Below are 18,020 nucleotides of genomic sequence, written 5' to 3'. Positions count from 1 at the left end.
GGCGCCCCCCCATACACACCCCCCCGCCCATCCTTGCGCCCGCCCCCCGCCCTCACCGCCGTCCCCACTCTCCCAGGGCTGGGCGTGAGCCGCCTCGGGGCGCGGAGCCGCGGCGGCGCCCGCCCTTGAGCTCTAGCCACCCGCTCTTCAACAGGTTTGTACCAGCGCGGGGACCCTCCGGGCCGGCCTTTGTGGGGGGGTGGGCTGGAAGCCCCTCTCGTTCTCATCCTTCACACCACGCCCGAGGCCTTCTTTTTTTCGTGGGGAGCCTTCCCTTTGTTTTTATGAGAGGAAAGATGCCAAGTGTCTGCCGTCAGATGGGGAGGGGAGTGTTGTCGATGTCAGTATACAAACCAAGTCCATTATTTTTCCAGTCAAACCCGGGCCACAGAGCGAGGAGAGGGCGAGTGTGGGGGCGCTTCAGCAGAGGAGAAAAATGGATTCGGTGGGTTTATTTGGGCGGGGATGTGCTTTTTTGGCAAGATGGATGGCTCCCAGGGCCCTCGCGGTGATGCAGCACAATGCAGCAGCATCGCAGCCTCCCCTGGTTCTCGCTGCCGGGGCTTGGCACGGCCACTCGGCGCCTGCGGCCCCCGCCCGGCCCCACCCAGGCCCGGGGCTGCCCTTGGCCGAGGCCGGGAGCTGCTTCTACCTTGTCATGCTGCTTCAGCTGGATGTGGCGTCAGGAGGACCAGGTCACCTAGCCGTGAAGTGGGGGGCGGGGGGTTGGTTTGGGGTGACCCCTCCCGCTCCACCGGTCGGGCAGTGCTCGGACGAAGGGGCGTCCTGCAGCGCTAAGGGAGCCGGCCTGCGGCTGCGGACCGGAATCTGATCTCCGACCGAGGGACCTGAGCCCTAGGGAGGGGCTGCGGGGAGGACAGGCCCGGTGGTGTGCGGAGGCAGTGGTGCAGTCAGTATTAGGAGTCGCAGTGTTTTTCTGTGCATTACCCATAATCTGTGACTACAACCCAACTATCCATCTATTTCTTCATAGGTGAAAAGTTGATTAATTGAAGCTTTATGGCGATTACAGTACCTCTGTCTTTGGTTAATACTAAGAATATGAATTTTTCCTGTAGGAAAACATTTTTTGAAATAAAAGGATTGGTGTGTTTTAGTTCTTACGGCTCTGAGACATTTTTAAAAATATTAACATTCAGTAAGTTGTTTTAAAAGCATATTTTTTGGTGGATAGTAAACTGTTTCTTTAACCCGTATTTGCTTTATTTTTATCATTTGCTCTTTCTGTAAATCAAGCACAGTTAGAGATTTGGATTCTTTATTAAGGATTATTAGGTAAGTGAGTGTCATGATTGTTGATAAATTGGTATTCAGATTGATTTAGGAAGCCCCAGTTAAGTATCCAGTCATGACTAATGGGATTATCATGGTAACTGCATTTGTGTTTGTTTATGTGTATTTTTTGTGTACATATTTTTTGCAGATGTGGCTGGGGAGGGGGGTGGAGAAACGGGGACCACCAAGGCCTCTGGCTGGTATCTGGTTAGAAGGAGATGATGCCCAGTGTCCCCATCTGTTTAGTCTGGGAACACCGGGAATTTCTCTTCCAAATGCCACTTCTACAATTCATTTATTCAATGTGGGATGACAAAGGGGACACGTCTAAGTGTCACCTCTTCTAAAATGTATACCTGAAAAAGGGCATTTCAGTATGCTAACTGGAAGGGAAGGTCAGTGTTTCAATGCAAGGGCATATCTACTTTTATTTTTAAAAAATCTCTAATAATGAATCAAGCATTTGATTTTATGTGGTTCTGCCGAATAGAACTGAATGTAAGTTGTGTGGTTTATGTGCATTATTTTGACTTTCTCTAGTAGAGGGCCATTAAAATGCAGAATATTTTTGAATTTGGATTTCATCGTTGCTTTGCTTGTATAAAACTGTGATGCATAAAGATGTTTGGGAGTATTGTTTCCATGGATTATCCAGACATTTTGGATTTATTATGTTGTAAAAAAATACCCTGTGTTGATGGCGCAGGGGGTTTAGCTGTTCTTACACACCAGGTGCAGAATTCTGTTAGGCTACACTCTTTGTGACTGTCCCCTCTGGACTAACCAAACCCTTCATCTGAGGGTATTAGGACAGTGAGGAAACTGCTGTGCAGGCTTGCTGTGCAGAGCATCTCTTAGGGTGAGCCTAGTAACAACAGCCTGTAATGTTGTAGGAGCAAGTGAAAAGACCTCACTCTCTACTTGTGACACATCCTTAGCAGAGACTTGGCATTGGCATTTCCTTAGAAGAGTTTGAGTGGTTATTGAGTGCTGTATGAAAGCATGACTCTACGTGCAGAACACTATTTTGAGGTGGAAGGATTTTACTACTACTAAACAGACATGGTGAGTGGAAACTATTTGATGTGGTTTTCGTTAAAATAATAAGCCTTTCGTTTTAAGAGCATATTCTTAGAATTCTAGAGCTATTCACACACACGTATGTATGTACTATAAAGAGTGATAATACTCCTTTAATTATGTTGGGCCATGACCAACATCTGCATTATAATCAGTCTTTAATTACTGTTCTGTGGATTTCCTTTTGGTAGTCCTGGTTTAATACTACTGGGAAACCATTCTTCTATAAGGAAAGGGTTAATATCCCTTCTAGAAAGGCTACTTCTGTAGGTTTGTTGAAGTGAGTAAACTTCTCATGGATTTCTCTTTTAAGTTTTCAGTCTTTGCTGTCTCTCAGAGCACCTTTTCTTCGCAAAAGACCTAGTTTAGTATTCTTGATTTTTCTCATAACAGTTATTCTGTACCCAAGTTTATATAGTGTAGGAATAGTATCAATTTCTTTATCTTGGTGGGTAAAATGAAACTATCCCAATTAGAGACACTCACACATCTGTTTTTAGTCGTTGCTGGAGAAGGTGTTTTCATAATGTCTCTTGCTACAGTAGTGAGGTTTGTGAAACAGCAACATCAGGAGCTTGTTATAAATGCAGATTCTTAGAGGTCTCATCCCAGGCCTATCGAATCAGAATTTGCATTTTAACAAGACCCCTAAGTGACTTGCATGCATGTTAAATGGAGAAACTGCTCTACTCGTTCAGCTAAGGGACCTCCATATTCTTCTAGTATCTTTCTTTTGTCTTTACTTTTGCTGAAATAGCGGCACATTTTTTTCCCTTGGGTCACTAAGTGGTGTGGAAGAAAGGGATACACTGGCTGTAAATCATTTAATACAGAAATACTTTGTAAAGTTCTTCAATTTTTAAATGGAGGAACCCTATTTTTTTTATAGTTTATTTAGATTAGTCAGGTTTTTAGTTCTTTTCTAGAACACCTCTAAAGTTGAAAAACAGTCTCCCCTCCCTGCTTAGACAAAAAGACATTGGCTTTGAGATAGCAGAACTAGAGTCCAGGAAGCTAAGCCCCTGAGTGCAAGGGCCCCCTCTGCTCCCTTTGCTCTTCTCTGACCTCTTGTTCTCTGTCATCAGTTACTTCTCCTGGTATATTCAGTGTCCTGCCCTTCTGGTCCATTGCCTTCTTAAAGTTCTTTATTAAGTGATTTGTACATACAAAATAATGCTCATAAAAGATCTGTGACAGAATCATAAATCAGTGGGCACTCAGGCACCCATCACCTAGTTCAGGAAGAAGAACCTTGTCATCATGTATTCACAGCCCCTTGTGTGATCCTCTGTGATCCCATCTGAAGCAGCCACTGTCTTGAGTTTTATGCTTGTCATTCCCTTGCTCTTCTTTATGGGTTATCCTTTTAAAAATTCTTATTTTATATGTTTTTGAACTTTATATAAAAGAAATTACATTTTATGTATTTTTCTGTGACTTGCACTTTTAGATTAACATTGTATTCCTTAGATTCATTCATTTTGTGGCTGTGATTCATTCATTTTTACTGCTGTGTAGTATTCCACTACAGCTTATTATTCCTTCTGCTGTGGATAGAGATTTGGATTGATGCCAGTTTTTTGCTCTTATAAAAAGGCTACTGTGAATATGTCTTCTACATGTCTCTTAATACATATGTGGAGACAGATGCAAATGCACACATTATCTGTCGGTCTCTTTCTCTCACGAATGAAATTTGCTGGATAACTGGGTATGTGTACCATCATCAGCCTTACTAGATATGCCAAATGGTTTTTCCCAAGTGATTGTACTACTTGTGTTCCTACTAGTAGTGTACATATTATAATAATTCCACAACTTTGCCACTACTTCATTTACCAGACTTTAAAATGTTGTCCGGTTGATATTTATGAAATGTTATCATGCTTTTTATTTGTCACTTCCCTGATTATTGAGGTTAAGTATATTATTGGCCATTTGGGTTCCTTCTTTTGTGAAGTCCCCATTAAGCTTTTGCCTGTTTATCTTTTAGATTTGTTTCTTATTGATTTGTAGGAGTTCTTTGTGTAGATTGCCTGCTAATCCCCATGGATTATACGTGTTGTAAAAATAACCTCCCAGTTTGTGTTTGTTTTTAAAAACTCTTTGTGGTTTCTTTTGATGAACAGTCATTTGTAATTTCAGTAGAGTCATAATCAGTTTTAGTCCTTTAAGGTTTGTGAGGACAGTTTTGTTATTGCAGGAACTTTTTTTTTTAGTTAGGAAAGAGCATTTAGTTTTGGAGTCAAACTGATCTGGGCCCAGATCCTAAGGCTGTTGTATACTAGCCATGTGGCCACAGCTAGGTTCTGGCCTTGGGATAGTTCATTCCTCTTGAAACCACAGTTTCCTTATTAGTAAACTTGAAATGATAATACTTTGTGATACAGTTGTTAGACAGCAGGGTACAGTGCTAGGTACATAGTATGTATTCAGTTAATAACAGTTCCATTACTTTCTCTTCAAACTACCTAAGCGGTATGAGCCACTGACCTTTTCTAAATGTTTTCCCAAAACTGCCGTGATATTTTTATGTCAAAAGAGCTAATAAATGGTTTATTCTTTTATTTTTTTAAAAGGCTTTGTTACAAGTGGAATTTATATATTGATCAGCACAAGCTGTACAAGACCACTTACTGGAAACCCTTTGTCAGCTCAGGTTCCTGTTCTTGAAAATAGTGTAATTATAGTTCTTTTTACCAGAAAGCATTTAGACTACTGTTTTCCCTTTTGCTGCTACTCAAAGATTACCCTGTGGTATTGTTTTTGAGGCAGTAAACAAATTATTGGATACCTTCTCTTGCCAGGGCTTGAAATTGGGTTAGAGTGATGGTGGTGTGGGCTGGTCTAATGGTGAATAAGATTTAGTTATTGAATCTAAGGACTATATACTCCATAGAATATATTCTCTATATGTTCACAGCAGATAAAAGACCTCTTACTGACCTGGTGTGTGACTTTGGCAAGTCATTTACCCTTCTGGTCTCAGTTTTAAATTTATAAAATGAAGGACGTAGATGAAATTATAGTAGGGGTTAAAACCTGGCACATGGGCACCATTCCCTCCCTCCCTGGCAGATCTAGAAAATCAGCCATGGCACTTTTTTTTCCCACAGAGTTGAGGTAGAGCCTCAGTAACATTCTCAATATAGTGTTCTAGGCAGTAACTACCAGTTGATTGGATCTCATGCTTAATTTGTAAGATCCTATATATCCCTAAAATTCTGTGATGGTAAGATATTTGAGTAACACAGCACTCTGGCAGAGTTCAAAATACAGTGGAACAGGAGGAAATCAAAAGCAGGGAGACAGGAAATAGGTGATTGCGGGGGGGGGGGGGGGGGGGGGGGGGGCCGGAGGTTAAGGGAGCAGGTTATGGTGGTAGCCAAGGGAATGAGAAGGAGGGGAGAGATGGGAGAAGGGCTCTGATGGCCCAGCCCTGTGCCAACTGCTCATGGAGTGAAAGGATGGGAGGTAGACCTAAGTGGATGAGGAGCTAAGGTGACCTGGGTTTCAGATTTGCATGATGACCGAAATAGACCTCGTGAAGAATGGAAATCTGGTTGGGAAGAGAATCAGTTTTGTCTTTGAACATGTTAAATTTGAGATTCCAGCAGAACCCTTAGTGGAGATAATGTTGGAGGAGTTGGGAGAGGTCAGGGCCAGTGTGGCTGACGGGAGGCAGTTGGATGCAAGGGTCCTGAGCTTTAGGCTCTGGAGTTGCACAACCTGGTGACTCCATGTACAGACTAAGTGACCTTGGGCAAACTACCCTGACCTCTCTGTGTGCCTCAGTATCTCCATCTGCATGGTGGTACCTATCACAAAGGATTATTAAAGCTAAGTGAGATAATCCACTATCACAGTACATTTTAATTACCATGAGACATGGATGTTTTGCTTAGTCTTAATTTTATGCTTTCTTTCAATAAATATTTTGATTTATTCAGAAAAGATACATTCCAGTAAACATACCATCATTCAGATAAATAATGCTAAGTTCAGTCTACAGTAAACTTGTCCTTATGTACCATGTCTAAATTATAGGAAAGGCAAGCCTAACTAAAGCCTATTTTTAACAAATAAGGAAACACTAAAATCCTACTATTTGGAGGAAAGGGTATGAACAGATAGTTTATAAAAGAAGAAATCAAGGAAGACAATAACTATAACTATATTAAATTGTTCAAACTCACCAGTAGTTTGAAACACAAAACAATTAGATTAATTTTTCCGCTTTAATTGGGTAAATAATGCTCTCTGGGATGCTGTAAAATAGGAGCTCTGCATTATCTGTTGGGAGAATATTTGGATTAATACAAACTTAGTAGAAAAAACTGGGTTATATGTTTATATAATAGAAACAAATGTTTATATTTTTTGGAGTGAAATCCCACTTGTAGTTCTGTAACCTAAAAGAAATAAATAAAAATAAGGACAGAAGGTTTTAAACAAGGATTTTCTTACCGTTATTTATAGTGAAAAAGTGAATGGGACATACTCAAATTATGGCACAGGGACAGAGTGGAATTCAGTATAGTGCTTAAAATAATAATGGTTAGAATATTACTGAAATGAGAAAATGCTAACAATATAATATTCAGTGGAAATACCTTTATGTAATGCTATATAATAGGGTATAAGTCCAGTTTTGTTATAGTAAATGAAAGACTGGAAGGAAATACATTAAAATGTTAATGCTTTGGATGGTGGGTTGATGGCTGATTTCCTTTCTTGTAAGAAAGGAAATTCCTGTGACTTAAAGTTTCTCATTTTGAGTTTTGAAAAATTTTATAAATAGGGAAGGGTACAGTAAATCTAATAGACTACCATGAGGACCATTTTTTTGATAATCAAAAAAGCAAGCAACAAATTTGTTAATTGTTAGAAAAAGAAAGAAAAAAGCAAATCTGTCCACTTATAGGTCATTATTAAGGAATAGTTTAAATTTCTAAAGAATTGTCTTATCTGTCCCTTTGCACACTTTTCTAAGAGCAGAGGAAAAATGAGTAAGTTAGCATCTTCAGGGTATAGGTCTCAGAGAAAAGTAGAGCATTTAGATGTGATGGAATGCTAACTTGACTCTGCATTAACCTGGGTCAGCCGAGAAGGTGGGGAAGGCCAGGATTCTTTAGTATTTCCAAACCACATACTTACACAGAGAGGGCAGTAGACTTCGGTGACATACTTGTTCTCACTCGTGGAAACTCAAGCACAGCTGCTGAAGCTAATTTTGTAACCACTAGACCGTCATGTTTCTTTGAAATTGGTCAGAAAAGTAGATGAAATTCTGAGTGAAGATTTTAAAATAAAAATAACTCCAGATTTATATTACTTCCGATTAATGGTTTCTCACCATTTGGGAATATTATAGGCTAAGGGAGAGAGGAATGAATTTTAATAATATCCTTCCTTCTTTGTATGAAAGGAAATTCTTATGTATGTATGTATAATATTTATTGCCTCTCTCACATAGGTGAGACAGAGGGATGTATGTATGATTGAGTAATCTCTACCATGAACAGAGGCAGAGGGCTATTTTAAGACTTTTAAAGTGGGGAATTTTGTAGAGATAACATTTTGAAAGTGACTCTCAGGAATGAATCACATTGTCCTTCATCTTTGGGGGAAATATTTGGGAGGAAATAGTTCTGTTTTGTGGCCCAGATTCCCACCTGTGTTGGTACTTTGTAAAATGTAGCTTGTAGAAACGAACTATTTACTTCCATGAATTTTGTGGGTTTTTTCTGCTGTCAATTTTAAGTGGTTGATTGAGGGTTTTAGGTTAAATGTGCTTTGAGATCTGAAAGTAAGATGTTACAATTTCAAGATTGCTTTAAAGTTGACCCTTGTTTATTGGTGTCATAATTCCATTCTTTATAAACTCTAAACTATGAGAGTAAACACCTGAATGATTTTGAGAGCCATTTGACATCTCTGATCTAGAATCTAGAGCATCCTTCTATTTCTGATCTTTAACATAAACTTGAAGCCATTGGTTGGGCAGTAAAATCTGTATTAAAACATAATTACAGATTTTTACCCAACAGATGAACTAGGGTGAAATGCAGAATGATATATAAATAAGAAGAATTTATTCTTTGGCAGTGTATATGTATAGTTAAACATGTCTATGCTTAGAAAGTGGTTATCACTTGGTGATGTGGATTGTGGAAGAGCTCTAATTTCATCTCTCCACATTTCCCAAATTTTTGGAAGTACTTAACAATAAACTCTTGTTCTTTATCAAAAATATCCTAACACCACAATAAGCCTCATTTTAGATGGATAAAAACTAATAAATAAAATGATTAATCAGCTACATATACCCTTTGCTATTCCGTTTTTTTTTTCTGCCAGGACTTACAGAAAACCAGTCTAAAGGCATAGGAGCACTGAAATTTTGAAAAGACTTTTCCATTCCTTATTTAAATATGCAATTTGTTAGAGCCTTGGTATTTTATTACTTCCGTGGAGTGTGGGAAAAGATGTAGGAACTGGGCCACAAGGGAGCAGGGTAAAAAACATCCTCCAGGAGATCAGCCTCTATGGCTATTGCCTCTGGTTCTGAGTGAGGTTTCTTGTTTCCTTACCCTCTTGGGTAAGGAAACAGGAGCAGGTACAGGGATAATTGTTGTCCTAGTGTGTTTGCTTCAAGGCTAAATGTAAACATTCAGGGGCTGTACATTTTTTTGGAATGTTTTTCAGCAGCTGTTCAGTCTTTGGGGTGGGATAATGCATGTTCTTATTGTGGTTTACTCCCCCGCCCGCTTTTAGCCCTTTTATCTGTATTTAAAGGGGAAGGAAAACCTAGATGCTTCCCTAAAACAAAGCTTATTTATTTTGTTCTGTGATGTTTAAACATTTTCCATTATATTTTTAAATCTGTAGCATGGGAGTGCTTTTATAGTGAGTACAATAGTCTTAAAAGTTAAAATATTCATTCTTTTTTACCTTCTTAGAATCCCTGAATATTTGACAGTGTCTGCTACTCAATACAGTCTGCATAGTTTTTTTTCTGAATGGCTTATGAAGAATGTATACTTTCATAAGGTTATAAATTAGCATAAAATCATCTAACGTAAAAATTTTTTAAGTATTTGATTACCAAAATAATAAATGTTTATTGTAGATCATATGGAAAATAAAAGTGAATACAAAGAAGAAAATTGAAATTACCAGATATTTAGTGATGCCAGCAGCATGCAATTAACATTTTGGTGTTTATTCTTTAAACCTTTTTCCCTGTGCACATACTTATCTCAAATAAGGGCCACATTCTCAGATCTTAGGCTAAAGATGTCAAGTTTTGACAGTCTAAATAATCACTTGATGATGTTTATTACTCTTCCTGTCAATACATGTAGCATGACAAAACATAAAATCCTGTTACTGGTCTTATTTAAAGCTATGGCCTGGACATTTTTGCCCTGAGCTGTTTTTAGTGGTAGGGGTGCTAAAGAAAAATGGTAAAGAAATAGAAATCCAAATTTTATTATATTTTTCTTCTTTGACAAAAAATTTTTATAGTGGAAAAATACCAGAAATTAAGTTCTCATTAGATAATGTGTGCTTTCTGTTTTGTTTTGGAAAAAATTTTCATCAGGGTTGCATTAATTCCCCTTAGGGACATCTCCATATGCTTTGGACAACATCTGATTTTACTTTTATCTTCAGATTTCAGAGACTCTTTAAAACAGCTACCCCATAACAGTGTTACAAATGAAATGGATGTGGTTATTAGAATCTTGATTTTAAAGGTATTAAATTTTACTGGGCTGGTTTTGGTTGTAACTGTTGAAAACATACACTAAGAACTCAACTTTCTTAGGGTCCTTGTATTGGCTGAATTCTTTAAAATTCTATCTTTGAATCTAGGATCTGTTTCAAGGAGAAAAAGCAATATAGTTATTTGATTATGCAAGCCAGCTGTTTAAGCCTTGGGACATTGGATGGATGGAGGTGACTTGCTAGCACCTCTTTGCTGCCTTAATTCTAGTATTTGGCCTTTTCCTGAAGGTGCTAAAAGGGTTTTTTCATGTGCTTAGGGAAAGGAGTGGGAACGGGAGAAACACCCTTTCACTGGAAGAGAAAGAAAGCCCTTTCTAGCAGTTTCTAGGAGGGACTTTGTGACTGTTACTGGTCTTGTCTGGAGTGGTGGGCCTGGTGGAAACGGCAAATGTCCTTCTTCCCAGGTTTAAACACTGAAGGCCTGTGGTAGTTCCTTTTACAGTTTATTTTTTTTTAATTTTTTAAAAGGATTTTATTTATTTATTTGAGAGAGAGAGAGTACAAGCAGAGGGAGAGGGAGAAGCAGGCTTCCCGCAGAGCAGAGGGAGCCCGATGGCGGGACTCGATCCCATGACCCCGGGATCATGACCTGAGCTGAAGGCAGCCGCTTAACCAACTGAGCCACCCAGGCACCCTCCTTCTACAGTTTAGAGGGAAACTCAGCTGGGTTGGCTGATGGATGGATCAGGATTGGGGGTTGGAGCTCGGCTGCACTACATGGACTTTTTCTCTCCAAATAAGGGATTCTTCAGAAACTCCCAACCTGATGGGAATCATTCTTTTTGAGGACGGTCACAGCTCATCAAGGGAAATGCTTTGATGGTTAATGTACCTGGCCTATCTGAAGCCTGCAGTAGGGATCTCAGCTGAACCTCCAGGCAGCTGCACACATTGGGTCTAGCACTTAGGGAGGCATTGAGGTGGGACAGTGCTCACGGTGGTCCCTGCGCCCCAGGGTGGTGGGGGGAGCAAGGGGCTGGAATGTGGCCTTATCCGGACCTCTGAATGGATGAGTACACCTGTCACTTTTTTTAGGAAGTGAGTGGGGTCAGAGGTATCAGTTGGGTAACTTCTCAGAGGGGCCTGGTCCTTCTCACAGCGAGGCTGACAACTCTGTGCTGCTGGCTGTCCGTAAATACCCAGCTTATCTCCTGGGCTGGAGTCAAGGATGACCAGGATCCTGGAACACAGACATTCACATGCCCTTTGAGCAGGAAGGAAGCCAGCGCACACCTTGTGTTTTATTCTTTGTTTTAAAGGTCGGTGGTATTTTGTTTTTTGCCTGTTTGCTTGTTTTTAAATCAACACCCCCTGCTATAGGAATTTCTGAGTTTCCTTGATAATCAGGATGATTTTTCATTTCGGAGCGCTTATTTTGCTTTCCAAGTGTGTGTTCCTGACTTTAAGAACACCAGCTTTCATCCTAGCTCTTAAAATCTCATTTGATTCATAAAGGGGGAAAGTTTAATTAGAGAGCAGGTTAATTTATTGTCTTATTCCTGAGGAAGACTATTCTTACCTGTCAGTTGAGTATTTTATATATATATATATTATATATGTGTATATATTATATATATATTTCTAGCTCTGAAGAATTACTTTTTAGTGTATGTTGCATGAATGTTTTATTCCTAATTATAGTATGTATTTTCGTTGGACTACACTCTTGTTAAAGGAAACTTTTGTTCATGTGAAATAAATCTTTAGTGGATCGTATTTGAGAACTGGTTCTCAGTCTTCTTAATTTTAAAGTAAATAGATAGTTAATGTAAAGTGTATATTGATATCTGGCCTATCACTAGAAGTTGTGCAGCTGTGCAGAGCATGAGGATCAAATTTGCTAATTAAATAGATTTTTTTTAGCAAGAATGGAATGTAGCAGCATGTGGTTAACCATTCCAGGTTGTTTTTGAAGAGGACTTTTTTGGCCAAATATTAACAATTAGAGAGTACATTGACTTAGAGGATGTATTGCTAGGTTAAATTATTTTTTTAAAGGAAGTAATGGGACTCATTAAATACTGAGATGATCCTTTAAAATATACACTGATTAAGAATCTGCTTCAAGATGTAGGCAGTGGGAACATGACTAGGGCTTAACATCTGTAGTTAAGGCATTTCTTTTTTAAGATGTGACCTTGCTTTTTTCCCTTTCATGTCAGTTCTCCTTCCTTAGTTGGTGAGTACTCAACCTTTTTTTTGGGCAGTGGAGTATAGCATTTCCCCCCAGTTTGAGCAGTATTCTGATATTTGTTTTGGGGACCAATGTAAGTTAGATTATTTGGATTAAACTGTATCCACACAGATGGTGGTCTGATTTTTTTTTTTTTTTTTTTTTTTTAGTCAGACATTGTGCAAAGTGATCTGTTGGGAATAAATGGCAGGTTGGTTGTGTAATGTGGCAACATCTTACTTAGTGCGTCTTTAGAGATAAGTGGGATGTGATTCCAGCAAGGCTGTGCATAAGAAGTTGGAATGCATTGGAGAACTGCCAAGAGATTGGGAGCAAGCTGTATGACAAGCACTAATGCAGCCTTGGCCTGCCTTAAAATAGCTACAGTTCAGCAGAATAGCTTGAAACTTGTCATTTCACTTGAGCAGAATCACTCCTCTAAATGTATTACCAAGAAATAGAAATGGTAGCTATCCTCGTTAGTAAGGTTTATTTTTATTTATCTTTTTGTTCCAGCAGTCTTAAAATCTCTTGCACCTGTATGTAGGAAAATACTTCTGTGTCACATATTATCTTGCATAGTTTTATCTGGACTAATTAGTGATGCATTATCCCAAACTTCACACTGAGGTTCCCCTGCCCCACTCACCTCACTTGCTAATTGCAGTTTGAATAGAAATTTGGGCCCTGAAGGCTAAAAAAAAAAAAAAAAAAGCCCTGTATTTTATATGTCTGATAGTCATGTGGATATGAATTATTGATGTTTGAACGTTAGAACCTTGTAGAAGCATAGTAAGGGGCATTGGATACTGTCCTGCAGAATCTTTTTTTTCCCCCTTATTCCTTTTTTGACTCCATATTAAGTTTTTTGCAATTTATCTGCAGTACTTGATTCTTGTTTGTAATTGATTTACTTTCTGATTCTGGTCTCTCCATTTAAAAGAAAAATGGGCTTGTTTTTTGAAGTCAGGATGACGAAAGCAAAGTAGGAGGGGGGGGTGTGCAGCTTTTAGGAGGGGTCCTGTATAGGTTTGAGCCCGATAGTAACATGATCAGCACCTGCAGAGGGTGAGGGATGGCTAGGTAGAGGTGGAGGCTGCCTGAGGGGATAATCGAATGAACTTATTTATTAGCTTAGGTGCTGTGAAGATGAAATTTTTTAAAAAGCAATATTTAGATTACTGAATGGAAATAAAATAAGAACAGAGAGGACTTAGATGTTAAACATAATATGAAAACAGTGAGTGAACTTCCTCTAGGAGGGCTTAAATACAAACCAAATTTCTATTAAGTATTTCCTGAAAGATGGTATTAACAGATATCTTAATTATCCTCTAATTTAAAGTCCGTTAGAAATTTGGACTTAGACTAATTGCGGTAATCTTATAGCCTTTTAGGGTACCCTGCAAAATGGCTTTGTTTCTTATATATTGCTGTCATTAGATTTATAAGTCCTGAATTTTGCTTTGTCACTTTCAGTATCTTAAACATATTTCAGGGGGGATACTTAGCTTCTTTAGATATATTGATCTTTTCATTCTTACATGGCAAATGAATTCTCTATATGGTATTGTTGACAGTTCGGAAAATTTCTTCATTGAGCCCATGATTTCTAAATTTTTTTTGTTTTTGTCTTTCCCTTCTTTTACACACTTTGATTTTTATACACACTCTTGAATAGCCAGATTGGTAAACTGTGTTCAGAAGATGTGAACTATAAGCGAGAGCCACCAGCTTTTTTTTTTTTTTTAAGATTTTATTTATTTGAGAGAGAGAGAATGAGAGATAGAGAGCACGAGAGGGAAGAGGGTCAGAGGGAGAAGCAGACTCCCTGCTGAGCAGGGAGCCTGATGTGGGACTCGATCCCGGGACTCCAGGATCATGACCTGAGCCGAAGGCAGTCGCTTAACCAACTGAGCCACCCAGGTGCCCCAGCCACCAGCTTTTTTACTTAACACTCCATTATCTGATCTGCTTGTGAAACTCTATTTTGGATAGTTTTCACCTCAGATCATCCATTGAATTGCAGTATGTATTCCTTTAATCTTGCAAGAGATTTCAGTCATTCACTCTAAGATAAAAAAGCAAAAAGTAAAATATTTGAATATCCTTTTCTTGGGTTATTGTCTGAATTAAAAAACTATTCATCTTAATTTTGTACCTGCATATTGGATGTCATCTCTCTGTGTATGCCTTGTATCGGCACAGGCCCATCAGACTGGGAACAAATATTTAGCATTGAAGATATTCCAGACATAAGAATTTACGGAATTTGCTTATAAATGTTAGGGGATGCACAGAACAGACCCAGGGTTTTAGCTGGCTCTTTGTGCAGTGTGAAGGCAGATGGAAACATTACAGAAATCTGCTGCAGATGGCAGTGAAAGAGACAGGTGAGGACCACATGGAAGTTCATACCAGGGGTAGATGGAGTACTGAGTTGGTTTTTGAAATGCTAGCCATCTGAGATGTTTCTACAGCTGTTGTCAGCTAGCTGAAAATAAATTAAACTTGTTGGAATGGTAAGAGTTTTGCCATCTGAATAGGCTTAGATAAAATAGTGCTTCAGGTGCCCATAACATGGTCTATTATAATATTATTGTAAAAGAAAAAAATGGTAATAAACCAAATGCCCATCATTGGTAAGTTAGAGGAGGAAATATCATGGAGGCAGTACAATGTAGTGGTTACATGTGCTGACCTAGGGGCTGCCTGGGTCTGAATCCCAAGTCTACCTTGGACTCATTTTGTGACATTGAGCACGTCATTAACCCTACTCTGTCTCACTTTCTTCACCTGTAAGATGGGGGCAATGATAATACAGATGTTAGAGGGTTCTTATGAGGATTAATAAGTTGATAGAAGTAATGTGACAGTCTAATGCGTGGCAAGTATTTATTAGTTATTATATTGATAAAAATATTATTCTTGAAAACATTCTAATAACATAGGGAGCTTCTTAATATAAAGGAATAAAAGCAGAACACAAGGTTATTTAAATGGTATGCTCTCCACTATGTGGGGAAAAAAACACACACACAAAAGAAGGAAATATTCCAAATCTTAATTTTTTGTAGAGTGTGGTAGTATTGTGACTTCTCTTTTCCTCTAAGTGCTTTTCTGTATTTTCGTGTTCGCCAATAATCATGTCTTACTTCTATAATTTGAAAAAAATAAGCTTTTTTTGAAAAGTCCATGTCACCCCTTGCAAACAGTATGTTAATTATAAGAACATCCTGTTTATTCTTTGAAAGCCCGGACCTACCATTTCGCCAAAGGTTGCCTCCTTCTGATTGTACAATCTTTTCACATTCTTACAAAAGTGCCTCCGAGTAATGAAACTCCAAACTTTTTTTTTAATTTTATGACTTAGATTTTTCTACTAATTCAGATTAATGATGTATTAAAAACAACATAGACACCTGTCGCTACATAAGTGCCATTTATTAGTGATATGATCTTGGACAAATTATGACAGAGAGTTTTGGTTTTCTCATACAAAGGGGAGATGAGGCCAACAGTTACCATCTACCGAGTATCACAGCACCAGGACTAAATGCAGTAATACATACTCATCACTTCTGGCATATTACAGGCACTTGGTAAGTGATGCTGCTTCCCTCACTGCCCACTCTTGCCAACAAACTAAGTTTGGTCACTTCACATTAGTCCATACAATGGTGTTTAGTTTTAACTCACTGATCTTTAGTGCTTAATTTAAGATTCTGTAGACCAATGTGGCTTTCTTAAAGGTTCGTCCTTATAAGCTTATTCTTCCATTTGCCTCCCCATTCTTAACATATTTCCATCTGTGTTTATTTTGCTGCTTCCAGCCAGTTTACATAACTCTATTTAAGAGCGTTCCCTTCCATAGTGTGTCAGGCAGTTTAGGCTTAGTGCAACAGGAACAAGCATCTCCGAAATCTCAGTGGCTCAAAGCCGTAGGTGTGTATTTCTCATTCATGTGATATGTTCACCATAGGACGGCAGGGGGCTCTGCCTCACATTTTTCGAGCTTGGGAACCCTGGCTGATGGGTCATACAGAAGCCATTGGCTAGAACTAGTCACATGACCTTGCCCAACTGCAAGGGGAGCAGGAAAGTGTAATCCACCCATATGACCAGAAAGAGAAGAGACTGGGTATGTGTCATCATTAGAAGTTTCTGACCAAACATAGATAATGGTGTAGCTGCTGTAGTCTCACTTTACATTTCCCATCAAGTTCTCTGAAGCACTAGCTTTGCAGTATGTTAACATGTATTATTTAAAAAGAGAATGCTAGGCTAAGTAAAATGTAATAGGTTTCTTTAGTGAAGCACTTCTCAGAGTTTTCATAATCTAATAGGCTTTCTAGCAGGGAGAGAAATAAATACATGGTGTTTCCCAAACTTATATTAACTTGGAATTCTTTTTTTTTTTTTTTTTCCAAAGCTTCTCTTAGGCCTGGGGTTCATAGAATATGCTTTGGAGTACACTAGTCTGTTCTCATATAGAGCAAAAATACTAGAGATTCATTTTAATTGTTATATATATTAGGAAGAAGCTTTGATTTTATTGTTACTAGAGTTGATTATTTGAAGAGTCTTATTTCTACTATTATGAATCAAATGAATTTTTTTTTTTAGTTATTATTGGTTATATGCCTGTGTTGAATCCATAGGATTTTTTCTTCATTTAGTTGCTTTTGTGTTTTAAACTTACCATTGAAAAGAGGAAGGTAAACAAACCATGACCAACATCTTAGTTGTTAGAAAAGATTAAATTGGTTTGAACAGATGACCCAAACACATATAATTTTTTTATTGGCTTCAAAATTTTTTCTTGGTTCCCTCTGACTTTCCATAACAAATTTTCTAGAAGTTTTGACACTACTGAAATGAGGGCTCTGATAAGAAGCAGAAAGACAACTTTTGTTAAGAGGTATTACATATTTCTCTACCAGAAGGCTTTGGATTTAAACATGGTATTTGTTGCCAGGGATTTTATGCCTGCATATGTAACAAATCTTAGTATGGAAGTTTTCACTTAAATGTGGCTGTAAACTTCATGTAATAAACCTTTAGGTAAGAAGGAGCTCTTCCTGTTTCATAACTATGCACAAGTAAAACTTAATCATATATGACAAACTCCCCAGACCTTTGAGTTTATGGCTTTTCTTTTCTTTTTTCTTTCCTTTTTTTTTTTAGTGATGAATTCAGTTTTTTTTTTTTTAAAGATTTTATTTATTTATTTGGCAGAGACAGAGACAGCGAGAGCAGGAACACAAGGAGGGGGAGTGGGAGAGGGAGAAGCAGGCTTCCTGCCGAGGAGGGAGCCCGATGCGGGACTCGATCCCAGGACCCTGGGATCATGACCTGAGCCAAAGGCAGACGCTTAACGACTGAGCCACCCAGGCGCCCTGAATTCAGTTTCTATTAGAAATTATGAAATCCAGGCTGAGAATTCAGTTTTCATTTTGTCTTTTCTTTGTTTTTTTCTTTTGTGAGTGAAAAGGTGCAGAGGGCAATTGTTTCCTGATAGGAAAGACACTTTTAAATCTGTCCGCTAATTCAGCAGCAACCCCCTATCCGGCCCCTTTCCCCTGCCATTATAGTCAGACCTGACCAGTTCAAACCTGCCTTTTGAAGGTGACTTGCTAGGATTTGAGGCAGGAAAAGCCTTCTTTAGAGCCATGGTTCC

At 38.7% G+C, this 18,020-nt stretch overlaps 1 protein-coding gene across 3 annotated transcripts in view; it reads left to right on the top strand.

Annotated features, from left to right (window-relative positions):
• Window positions 1-18,020, top strand: part of SPTBN1 (spectrin beta, non-erythrocytic 1) — a 192,708-nt gene that overhangs the window by 778 nt on the left and 173,910 nt on the right. Inside the window, exon 1 of one of the 3 annotated variants that reach the window (XM_073897698.1) lies at window positions 21-154. The exons of the other annotated variants lie outside the window; for them this stretch is intronic. The gene's annotated coding sequence lies outside the window, so the exon portion shown is untranslated. Of the gene's footprint in view, window positions 1-20; window positions 155-18,020 lie in introns of those variants that run through there. 3 annotated transcript variants of the gene reach the window in all.

This window comes from Callorhinus ursinus, unplaced genomic scaffold (assembly GCF_003265705.2).
Source record: "Callorhinus ursinus isolate GAN/ISIS: 27379988/994484 unplaced genomic scaffold, GSC_fseal_2.0 scaffold10, whole genome shotgun sequence".
Lineage (NCBI taxonomy): Eukaryota > Metazoa > Chordata > Mammalia > Carnivora > Otariidae > Callorhinus > Callorhinus ursinus.
This window is presented reverse-complemented; position numbering and strand designations above follow the sequence as displayed.